Source organism: Trachymyrmex septentrionalis, unplaced genomic scaffold (genome assembly GCF_001594115.1).
Source record: "Trachymyrmex septentrionalis isolate Tsep2-gDNA-1 unplaced genomic scaffold, Tsep1.0 scaffold38, whole genome shotgun sequence".
NCBI lineage: Eukaryota > Metazoa > Arthropoda > Insecta > Hymenoptera > Formicidae > Trachymyrmex > Trachymyrmex septentrionalis.
The window spans coordinates 429,512-441,056 of NW_017305547.1; the positions used below are offsets into that span (position 1 = coordinate 429,512).

Consider the following 11,545-nt stretch of genomic DNA (forward strand, 5'->3'; position numbering starts at 1 on the left):
GTACACGAGGAACAAGCGGAAAAAGCAGAAAATCGCAACTCATGCAACTTCCTATATATTACCCGCGACGCATGAAACGTGCTTTCGCAAAGACATTATGTATAGCGGAACAAAAATATTTTTACCGTGAAGAATTGTGTTAATTCTTTTCCATCTGGCAACCTAAAATTAGACGATGATGTGCCGAGCGTATACATTCTAGCCTCTATTTTTAAATTGCCATGTAGTGTTTATCGTCGGTGAATTACAACTCTATCGACTGATCAAGATCCGACTCAAATTTTGCGAAACAATTATTCAACAATAATATACGAGACGCTATAAATAACCAATAATTAACATTTTGAATTAATTATATCAATTACAATTATAATATCATTACATTTTACTTCATTTATTATTCAATTACATAAATTAAAAATTCAAAATATTATTAGTCATTGAATACGATTTTGTTTATAACAATTATTTAAACCTATAGAAAAAGCGAATGAAAATGAACATTGATATTTTTTCATTACGAGAATAATCGTAATCGCGAAATTAACGATACGTGCGATGATATGTTACATATACGATATGCGAAGAAATACACGTTAGCGGACGGACGTCTGCTAGGTCGGTTAAAAGGCGGATGAAAACGCAGGCGAAGACGAGTTAGGAGAAATGTTGCTCTAATTAAGCGACGTAAGTTTATTAAACCCCGGGCTTAAAATAGCAGACGACGCATTACCCAGGAATGTAAGGGCAGTCCAGTTTTATTGCCGGTCGAGCCCTAAGATTAACTCGCACGAACCATTTTGCTCTTGCCTGAAGAATCGTTCGCGCTACTCGCCAGAAACAATATGCTCTCATTGATGAGCCAGGAAGCGACGCAAAATCGATGCCGCGGTCCTGCCTGTCTCTCTCTCTCTCTCTCTCTCTCGTATGAAAGGAGAAAAATTAGAACTGAACGATCGATCGGCGAGGCTGCGGTGGGCGCCGTTATTCGGCCGCGTAAAATGGATGTATATATTCGCGAGAAAATGGGGGTAGAGCCTAAGAAACGATCGATTACCAGTCGTGTCTGAAATTAGGTTGACCGAAGAACCACTAGAAATATCAGAGCGGTGACTCTCGAAGCGTGAGACAAGAAGCAACGCGATAGAGACAGTTTGACAACGTACGGTCGACAGATATTTCAAACGAGCGTACTCGCTTCATAGCGAGAAAGATTAATGCTTCCGAGATATCGTATCAATGTCGTAATCCCGTTAGGTCTTTCAATTGACATAGTCCCTAATACAGACCGATCCAGACTATCAGCGTAAATACTCATTTCATGCAAGTATCAAAGAAACGTCTTTATCTACTTTTAAATAAAATTGTGATAAATTGCATCTACTAATATTGGAATTTGGAATCGATTTTTTTTCCTTAACAGAATTATCGAATTGTTAGTAGTCTATATAAATTATAGACATTAAAAGTATAAAGTTTAAAAACAACAGCATTTCTCGCGCGGATCAATCTTCGATGATGCAAATAAAATAACAATTTTATTCTTTACTTAATTACAAGTGAACTTTATTTTTTTATAAAATTTTGGTTTGGGGGATACCTAATTATAGGATAAATTATACTGAAGAGTAAAATTGCGTTATAAAAGGCAAGGTATTCGATTGTTTTATTAAAAGAACATCAAGATAATGCGAGTAAAATACATGACGTAACGTACGTTCCCAATCTGGAGATGGAATGGAAATAAAAAGTTTTAAGTATCCTAAATTTTTCAAAGCATTTCTTTTCGGAACAGTCAAAAAGACGAGCAAATATCGCGTTCATCTCAATCTTATATACGCTTCAAGTATCAAGTCTTGCGCTGAAATTGACGTTGACGATGCGAGAGTCGAGAGAAGTATTAACATGGAAGGATGGAAGCTGCGACCGCGAGGGTCAGGATTAAATATAACCATGGCTCGGGCTATTTATAAAGATTAACTTGTTGGCGAGATAACGAAGGAGGAGATGGAGACAACGGCGCTAAATTGTCGCAACAATTGCGCGGGAACCAACGGATTCCGGGGCGGCCGTTCCTCGTGCCGCTTTGAGCTTCGACCTCGTTCTCGTCTCGAGTCGTCGAACGTCAATCGTACATATATCAAGTAAAAACAAATGATTATATAAAATACAGGCTATCAAATATTATCATTACTTAACGTATAAATTTCAATTGCGATTGAACATTAAATTGCGTCTTTCATGTTATGATTATGATTCTTGAAAAATATTCATTTTTACTAACCAATCTTCACAAGTTTAATTTCTTCAAGAAAATGAATTCGTATTGAAAATATTTCGTTTTTATTGTTAATATAATATTTACTTGCTTAATGATATTAATAAATACCGTTTGCATTACGATAGTTATAAATCCCTTAAAGAATATTATCGAATACTTGAAAGAATATTTATGGAAACATTAAAATTTTCTCTATTAATTGCACATACATATACATATACTGATGTATGATTGTAACGTATTAACTGTCGAACGCGTATTTAAATACTAAATAAATCCCCCTTGAAATCTTGTAATTGTAATTTGACGACATTATCCGTTGAATTTAATTCTGTCTACATCTCACACATCTGAGACCAGATGTAATATAATAATGTTGAAAAAAATCAATTTTAAAAAATCAATTTTAGTATGAATTACTTAAAGTACCTTCGAATTAAAAAAAATGTTAATACGGTTTCATTAAAATCAGGTCAAGAGGGGTTAAGCCAATTCTCGAGAAACTTATATATAAAATCCACATTATAATTTAATTCTTCTTCAATCTTTTCAAGATTCTTCATTCTTTTCGACAATTTACATTCGTTACTTCGTAGAAAACAATAATGGTTATTAACGTGTAAATAAATTATCGTCTTGTGCACCGTGTATGTAGCTCTAGCGCTTAAAAGTCATAAATGAATAAAACGTCTGACGAAGGTATGAGGGTTGAAAGAAAACATCGAAATGTTCGTCGATAAGCACCGGTTCCCTGACACTACACATTACTCGAGAAATATATGACAGTGGAGAGGAATACGATAACGGAAGTTTGTGCACCTGGAGAGTACCGTCGTTGTTCCGCAGCGACGCGGGAGAGAAGACTGCAGTCTGGAATTTTATTTACACTAGCATTCGTACACGTGGAACGTTCGTGGTCTATAGACGGAATCCACGTGCGCATTCCGAAAAAGATGGAAGAAATGTCAGACTCGACTATTCGGGGAAATCGATTGCCGTATTTAACTACGCGCTTAATCGACTAGCTCGAAAGAAAAGAAAAAAAAAAACCGGTGAAAAAAAATCGCTATTTTAGCACAGTGGATATGTAACTCTTTTAAACGTAAAGAAGTATCAATCTTTTATAAAAATTATTTTAAAAAATATATAAAATTGTTAAAATGTGATAAATTATATATAATTCGCAACGACATCAACTAAAATATATCATGCAACATCACGTAAGATTCTCAGTTTCTAGATGTTTATCTTCTAAATTACATCTACTTTGAAACATATATTAAGGTTGAAAACATAATAGAACACTTCATATCACTCGTATACTGGCATGCATGAGAAAGAAAAAAAAAAAAGGAGATATGTAAGGGAAGTAAAGATATGTTACGACATATCCGTCGTTATCTCATTCCCCTCTGGGAGCACCTGATAACACATCGGTCATACACACGCTCGTCTGTATGACGCATTTTATTCAAATCAGAAGAACCGTTTGTTCCCCATTTCCATTTCTTCGAGATTTGATTAATAGGACTATCGACTATTTCTAGAATAAACTTATTACTTCGAATCCGTCCTCGTATTGTTTTTCTTTGGAAAAATCGATTTGTACAATTATCAAATCGTGACAAAAGTTTGTAAAAAAGAAGTTTGCAAGAATTGTTTCGCAAAACTTATATAGTTAAAGAACGAGAACAAATCTGTGTCAAGATTTTCAATACGGACCTCTTTCTGTACTTCATATGTACAGAAAGATGTATTCCTATCAAAATAATAACTTTTAGCATCAAAGTAGATTAATCATTAAAAAAATATGTAATTCGTGATCATAAATATATCGCGCAAACGACGTATCGTCTAGTATTTTGTAATTTTGTAAAGCAAATACCAGTTTACTGGATTGGTTGGATTGAATTTGCGTCGGCCAGAGAAGGAATGTCGCAAATCGTAAATTATCCACGAGAGAATGCTATTGGTACTCCATACTCTATGGGGTTTACGTGGCTCGACGGTTTTAGTCCGATAAATGTCGACGGATACCTTTGATGCGGCTTTGAAGCGCGAACAAGCGACTGAATACTCGAAAGTGGGGAAGCACATCGGTTTCACAGGGTGGTTGTCCCAGTGCCCTTGTGCACGATGGAAAATTAGCGAGATTGTTTTTTTTTTTCTCTCTTCCCTTCCTCCGGCCGAAAAAGGGAGTAAAGGACCACCGTGGTTTTCCATCGAACGTTGCGCCAAGGCCATACGAAGAGAGAGAGAGAGAAAAAGATAGAAAAAAAAGAGAGAGAAGGATAACGGAATGGTAGGATCGGAGAGAGCGCGGAGGGTGCGTTTACATCGAGCTTTTCCGTTTCCGGGATATCCATCGATCCCACTGTCAGCGGTCCTCGTAACCCAATCAAAACTTCCCCCTTCGAAGCTTACCTATCCTGTTCCCGATCAGGTGAAATATCTCGTATTACGTATTATACGGTTTCGATATACTCCGTAAAGGTCTACGCGAAATCTCGAATTTTATGAATTTATAATGACCGATGGAAATGTCACTTAGAAAGTTGACGAGGTGCTGATAAAAAAACTCTTTACGTTGTTGCCGAAGCAAAAACAGCGCTTGTGAACAGAGAACGTGGCGTTGGAACTCGTGGCGTATAGTGTCTATTTGTTTTTAATTTACTTTCGAGCTAAGCAAGTTTCGAATATATTTACTTTATGTTTATCATGCTTTACCTCGTATCCATTATATTTGTTTTTAATTTTTTTTTTTCTTTTTTGCGAAACCAGTCGATAGCAATTTGATGCCAAATTTAATGTGTTCAATTTACGATGTCTAGCATCGAGTTATTTAAATGAATAAACGATGTACGAGCTTTTCACAATCAATATTTGCTTAAACATTTAAATATATCGGAAGGTATAACGTGCAAGCTACGACTATATCTTGCACAGACTTTCGAAGCTGTTCCTTACAGGAAGGCGCGTCGTACGATTTCCACGGTATCGCGACGACTCGAGACAATGACATCGGCACGATTCCTAAACGAGCGTTTCTGGAAACAAACAGAAGGAGAGACGCCTTGTCATCGACGACGTCGCATTCTTCCCGGAGATCGGTTGGCACGACAGAACGCGGAAGCGTTCTACCAGAAAGGGCCGTTCGTTGCCCGCTACTTGTTCATCGTTCTCGTACGTCCGATCGCGGATTGTATCATTTCTTGCATTGTATTCTCCCTCACGAAGAAGCGCATGAGAAGGGAACAGAAACGGGATGGCTCGCTCGAGAAGAAGCAAAATGCATTACTAAATACGCTCCGATCTCTCTTAGAGCTATCCTCCCCCTTTTCTCAAAGATTCTTCGAGTAAATTCGAATCTTTTCTCTCGGAAAGAAACTTAGAATCTCAATGGATCTTTGTTTATAACTGTTTAGAACTTCTGCACCTTCTATTTCGACTCTGGAGTTGAAACTCGTACGATTCCGACATGGTCCATTTTCGACGCTATTAATACGAACAATCATACTTTATGCCAAACATTTCCACTCCACGAACAAATACAGAAATTACTTTTGCATATATATCTGTAACTTTTACTTTATTTATCGAAACTGCCATATTTTCGTTGCAATTAAAATTTTAATGAAGAGATTTATGTAAAATTATTAATTGATTTTTTTCATATAAACATCCTAACGATTTAATTACAATTCACGATTTTTCTATAGATTTTCGTTAGATTAAAGGGAAACACATCGAAGACACGATTAGCGAATAGACGGAAGTACGATTGACTGGTAAAATAACCATCAGATTGAGACGGCAAAGAAGATACAGAAAAAGAAGAGCGGAAATGCGGATGGAAGGAGGGCTAGAGGGCAGAAAGGGATGGATGGGCACCAAAGCTCGCGCCTGTTTCTCCTTTGCTCGTTAGTCACGGCTTCGTCTTTATGAATGGGTTCGCTCTTGTGGCTTTACGAGAAATCGTACTATCTTCACTACTGACGGCTTCTATCCTTTCTCTCCGTCCCTGTCTCCGCAACAGGGCAGTGTCCTTCTTCGAGGGTACGTGTCGCGCTATTACAGTCAGAATGGAAGACGGCCGCGAATCGATATTTCTCACCGTGCTCGTTGTCGACCCCAGCGAGAACAAATTCGGGATGCCGCCCGTTGGGTGTCTCGCGAAAAAGCAGGCGAGACGAAGCGGAGGTAGCACAAAGTGTGACATCGATATATGCCGTAAAATAATCGATTTACTGATCAGGCTGGCGGTTTTCAATCGATTATTATTTCTACGTTATCTCCGTATTTTATGTAGTAAAGTAAATTATGACCGCTTAGCACATAACTTATCCTCGTCTGATACAAGGTGTCTATAAAGTTGACGAACCCTCTAACTTGTCCTCACCCTCTATATTTCGGAAATGGTTCAAAATGATGAAAAACTGCGAAATATGTATTCCTATTCAATTATTTCGTGGGTTCGCTACCCTTTTAAGGAGATTGTACAGCCCCTCAAAATGATCAAACACGTAACATATTTTACTTTTTTTTTATAATTCTTTAATCGTTTCTGAAAAATAGAAGAGAAAGACAGAGGTGGGAGTAGACTTTATAAGTACCCTTTATATTAGAAGTATAAATATAAAAAAAATTTTATATCCAGAAATTGTAATTCAATAATAGGAATGTAGCACATACGTGACAATAATATACGAAAGTGAAAATATTATCCTATTTTCTAAAAATAAATTCATGTCACGAGGTGCGTATAAATTTTACTCAAATTCATTTCTTCAGAAATATCTTCCATCACGATTTTTTTATCGCTTGCTTCTCCCATAAGGGCGCGGTCAAGCTTGAATTTGTTTTGTGAAAGGAAATGCGAATAATCGAAGTGTGAAATATTAATCTTAAATTTCCGCATAAATTTTTGCGCAAGATACAATCATCGAATCTGTAATAATATCTAAGAGATTTCTAAATGAGACTTCTTTGAATAAATCGTAACATGTTTTGGAATACAAAATTATTTAAGAAATTTATATAAAGATACCTACTGCTACGAGTCTCTTTAACAAAATTGAATGATACTAACGTTTTTATTAGACTTCTGACTACAATTATGTAATTCAGAGATTTCAAATACTTTATGGAAAAGCTATAGAAAAAGTACATAAACATATATTAACTGTATTTTTTTCGAGTAAATTTAATATTTAATCACTAACTAAACCTATAGATTTAACAATACAGGATTATACACGAAAAACTAACCTATATCTTATTCCCCTTATACATAAAAAAAAAAAGTTAAAATGACCTGGGATTATTCCTCGAGAATTAACGCAATTCATGAAAGGACAAAGTGCTTATCATTTGTATCATCCATTTCGACATCGGAGCCTCTTGCATACTGGGAGAAAGACTCAGGCATGCCCTACGAGAGAGAAAGGCTGTAGAAAGGGTGAAGAGAAAAAGAGAGAGTAACTCAGAGAAGAGAAAAGAGGAAAGGGCGGAAGACTCCGGACGGGTCGCGAGAGATGAGGGAGAGATTGAAATGGTATTCGAGGAATGTCATGTAATAATCGGCCGCCATTCGATCGTCTGTTCCAACGAGAGACGGCGCCATCTCTCAGCTCGGCTTGACTCATTTTGGCTCAACTAAACCATGATGACGATGGAGAAACGGATAGAGAAATGTTCAAAGGTAAAGCGACAATGTACATGCGCTTGTTTTATTTGAAAAAGAGATATCTATATAATAGAAACAAATTCACAAGTGTGTTTCCGCATTAAACAATTTTTCCATGTAGCATAATTTTTGGTAAACAACGATTTTTTAAGGATTTAATTTGAAATTATTCTTAAGAGAATTGATTGAAATTTATTCAATCGCGGTTTTCCTCTGTTTCTTCTATCCTTAGAAAGAGAAAACAATTCAATTGAATCTTGGTTAGTTCGAATGATGTGTATAAACGGGCCCTTTCAAATAAATCGTAGACTCGTCTTTTTTCATTTAATTTGAAAAATGATTTGTAAAGAGATTAAAACAGGTGTCATCTACGACAACGATCCACCGCGAGACGCCAAGAGAAATAAATAAAAAGGAAAGAAGGGGAGGAAAAAGAAGTATGCAAACGCATCGCGAAGTTCGTCGTCTCGAAAGGGTGGCGGGTTCCGGTTTTGCGATTCGGCGGGATGTCTACTTCGCGTACTTAGCTAGTCTCGAATGCGAATTTAATAAGGTGAATAAATCATTTTAATGTAACGCGCCCATACGTAGGTATAAGGAAGGGCGACGACCGACGAAAGAATAGAAAAGACTGACGCGCACGGGAAAAGAAGAGGAAGCGAATGAGAGAGGAGGAGAGGGAAGAAAACTGGTATTTTTGCGTTCGAGCACGTCAAGGGGTGCGTTTCGTGTTGCGATTATAAAAGCCGAGAGGTAACCCCCTTGGCCGCGTCTAGACGACGGCGTAGTCTTCCTATCAAAAACAGACCACCGAACCGAAAAGGCTGAAAGGGCAAGGAACTTCACGCAATGCCAAGAAATTAAAGTTTCTTTATACATCCGCCTATACTCGTTCCGTACCCCGTATACTTTCCCCTTCCCCATCTCTACCGCCCCTTATCCATCCTCATGTCCGGTCGGATAAAGTCGACGTTACGCGGCGAAAAGAAAAAGATATCCCATTCGATGAGACATCTGAAAGAAGAGCTTATAAAAACTTCATCAATCATATCAAGAAATGCCTGACAAATTAGAATTATGTAAAAACGGATGAAATGACAGAAAATTATATCATCATATTGAAGATGACAACTAATTTATACGATTCGTAATCTCTTCTTTATTTAATATAAATATATTTTTTAATTATTTCCTGTATGTTATAAAAAAAAGCTTAAGCCCTTCTGACGAAACGTAATATTCTGTAAATCACTGATCAGTAAAAGTGCCCATTTCTTTAGGAATACTTAAATTTATTTTCTTTGATAATAATCGTTTAAGTGTTCATTCGAGATAAAATAAAATAAAGGCAAACGTATTAAAAATTAAATACAAATAATCGAAACTGTTTCGTCAGACGATGAAAAGGAGGAGTCATCGATGCTCAAAAACGTTTAATACAGTAACTGTCACGACCAGACACCAAATAATTTGCATAATCGCGATCGATTACCGACAGTTACCATGGTTGCCATGGTCATTGTCGCATGTGTAGTATTCTCCATAAAAAATGTCTCTATAAATTTCCGTCAATATAAATATATTTTTAAATTAGAGAATACAAATAAAAAAATGAACTTTAATTTTTACTATCCTTCTATGTTCCTTGTATTTTCGACACGTAATATGAATCTTGTATTTATTCATGTATTATTCATCTTATTATTAAATTAAGTTCTATCTTGTTTAACTTTCCCTTGAATATTATCATTATTTATCATTATATTTGTACTATTACTTATAAAAATTTATTTATATATGATGTGTAAATCTAGGTATCAGATATGATGTGTAAATATAGGTGAATATCCGTATTAAGTTCTATCTATGGATTCACTAAATCTATACGACTGTTCAGTTATCGCGGTCTAGACGACAATATAATCAATAAGATTATAATCAATGAGATTATAATCAATAAGATTATAGAACAACTTGCGTTAATCACAATTAATTAAGAAATTCTTTTAACAACTATTCTCCTTTTCCTTTAATTATAAACTTTTTTTATTATACAATAAAAAAAGCTATAATAAAAAACCTATCAATCAACTTTTATGCGCTAATTTTATAACAGATCCTGTGTAAAATAGATGTTTGTATCATGCTCATTTATGAAATAATAAAAATCATATTTTTTAATACAATCATAGAAAAAATTCGATTATCATGCACCAATGACTCATAATTGATTATAATGTTTACTCTATGCAATAAATATTACGCAGAATGTCTTTTCGAGTGCTTCGATCTAGATCTAAGCGGGCTTAGGCATCGGAGAAGATTACTGGTCCGAATATTTCTCTCTATCTAGACACGTTTAGAAATATAAGCGGCGCAGAGCTGATAAAACAGTCTCTGGAATGCAAGATAAAGGCGGCTAGGACCAGCTTGGTCGGCGTCGATGGAGAAGATACTCGCGAGGATGAGAGAGAAACGGAGAAGGAAGATTGAAGATAAATGCGTATGCGTGTTCAGAGCGGAACAAACTGGAGCTCATTATGTGACGCATAATCATGAGACAAATTATTCGCGTTTGACTAGAAAAGTGCCTTCGGGATCCGCGTAAGCGTTCGCAGCTCTTCTTGTTACAAACGTGAGGAAACTCGAGCGAGTTTTTGGATCATCGGAAGGACCAGCAATCCCTGATACGACCCTATTTACGACAGATGGCACTCGCAAATAGAAGAGAAACCCGAGATCAGTAACCCCGATAGGGGAAGGAATCGCGCGCGCTAACTGCGCCGTTTTCTTTAATCTGCCGAGATGCCGCCACTCTTCGTGACTCTGACCTTCGTCTGAACTCCTCTGCGCCTCGAATACACTGTATTTTAGACGTCGACGGACGGTCATTATGCGTTTTCAGTTATAATGGTATCCACATGTGCCTTGTATATATCAATCATATATTCGACTCTTGTTTCTCATCCACCAAAATTGAGGTTGCTGCACCATATCTTTAACAGGGATTAAAATTGCTATAATTTCGATAAATTTACATTTCTACATTATAGACAAGCGAGGAAGATTTCTACGTCTACTTCGAGTTCAACAGGAGTCTGTGCAAGGTAAATCTATCGCAACAGTAACATTAAACATTTCTAATATTATTGATCTCAAGATTAATTAACGCAATACTTTTCATGCAACACGATCGTCGTGCAATGTCAATTTTCTCGATAATGCGGTCGAGTTGGAGCTGGAATGTTCCAACTGCGATTGACACCTAATACACTCGCCGAATATTGTAAAATCGTGTAAAATCTCTCAAGATCATTATCGACCTGACACCAGTGAGTAATCCATGTTTATAATACAGGTGATTGCTTCTATTGGAAAAGGGGATCCAGTTTCGACTGATATTTTTTCGCAATCATTCTCGCCGAGAAGCATAACGGCGGCGATGAGAGAGATACATATACAACGCGAACGCATGCCTTCTCTTTCTTTCTTTCTCTCTTTTTCTTTCTCGTCGCCGCAGCCGTCGCTCTTTATCCTCCTTTTCTTTTCCTTCTCACCGAGATAAACACGGCGCGCGG

At 36.7% G+C, this 11,545-nt stretch overlaps 1 protein-coding gene across 2 annotated transcripts in view; it reads right to left on the minus strand.

The window, feature by feature from the left end:
- The window catches only part of LOC108750896 (serine/threonine-protein phosphatase 4 regulatory subunit 1-like), a 140,467-nt gene that overhangs the window by 128,117 nt on the left and 805 nt on the right, over positions 1 to 11,545 (minus strand). The gene's annotated exons all lie outside the window — the stretch shown is intronic.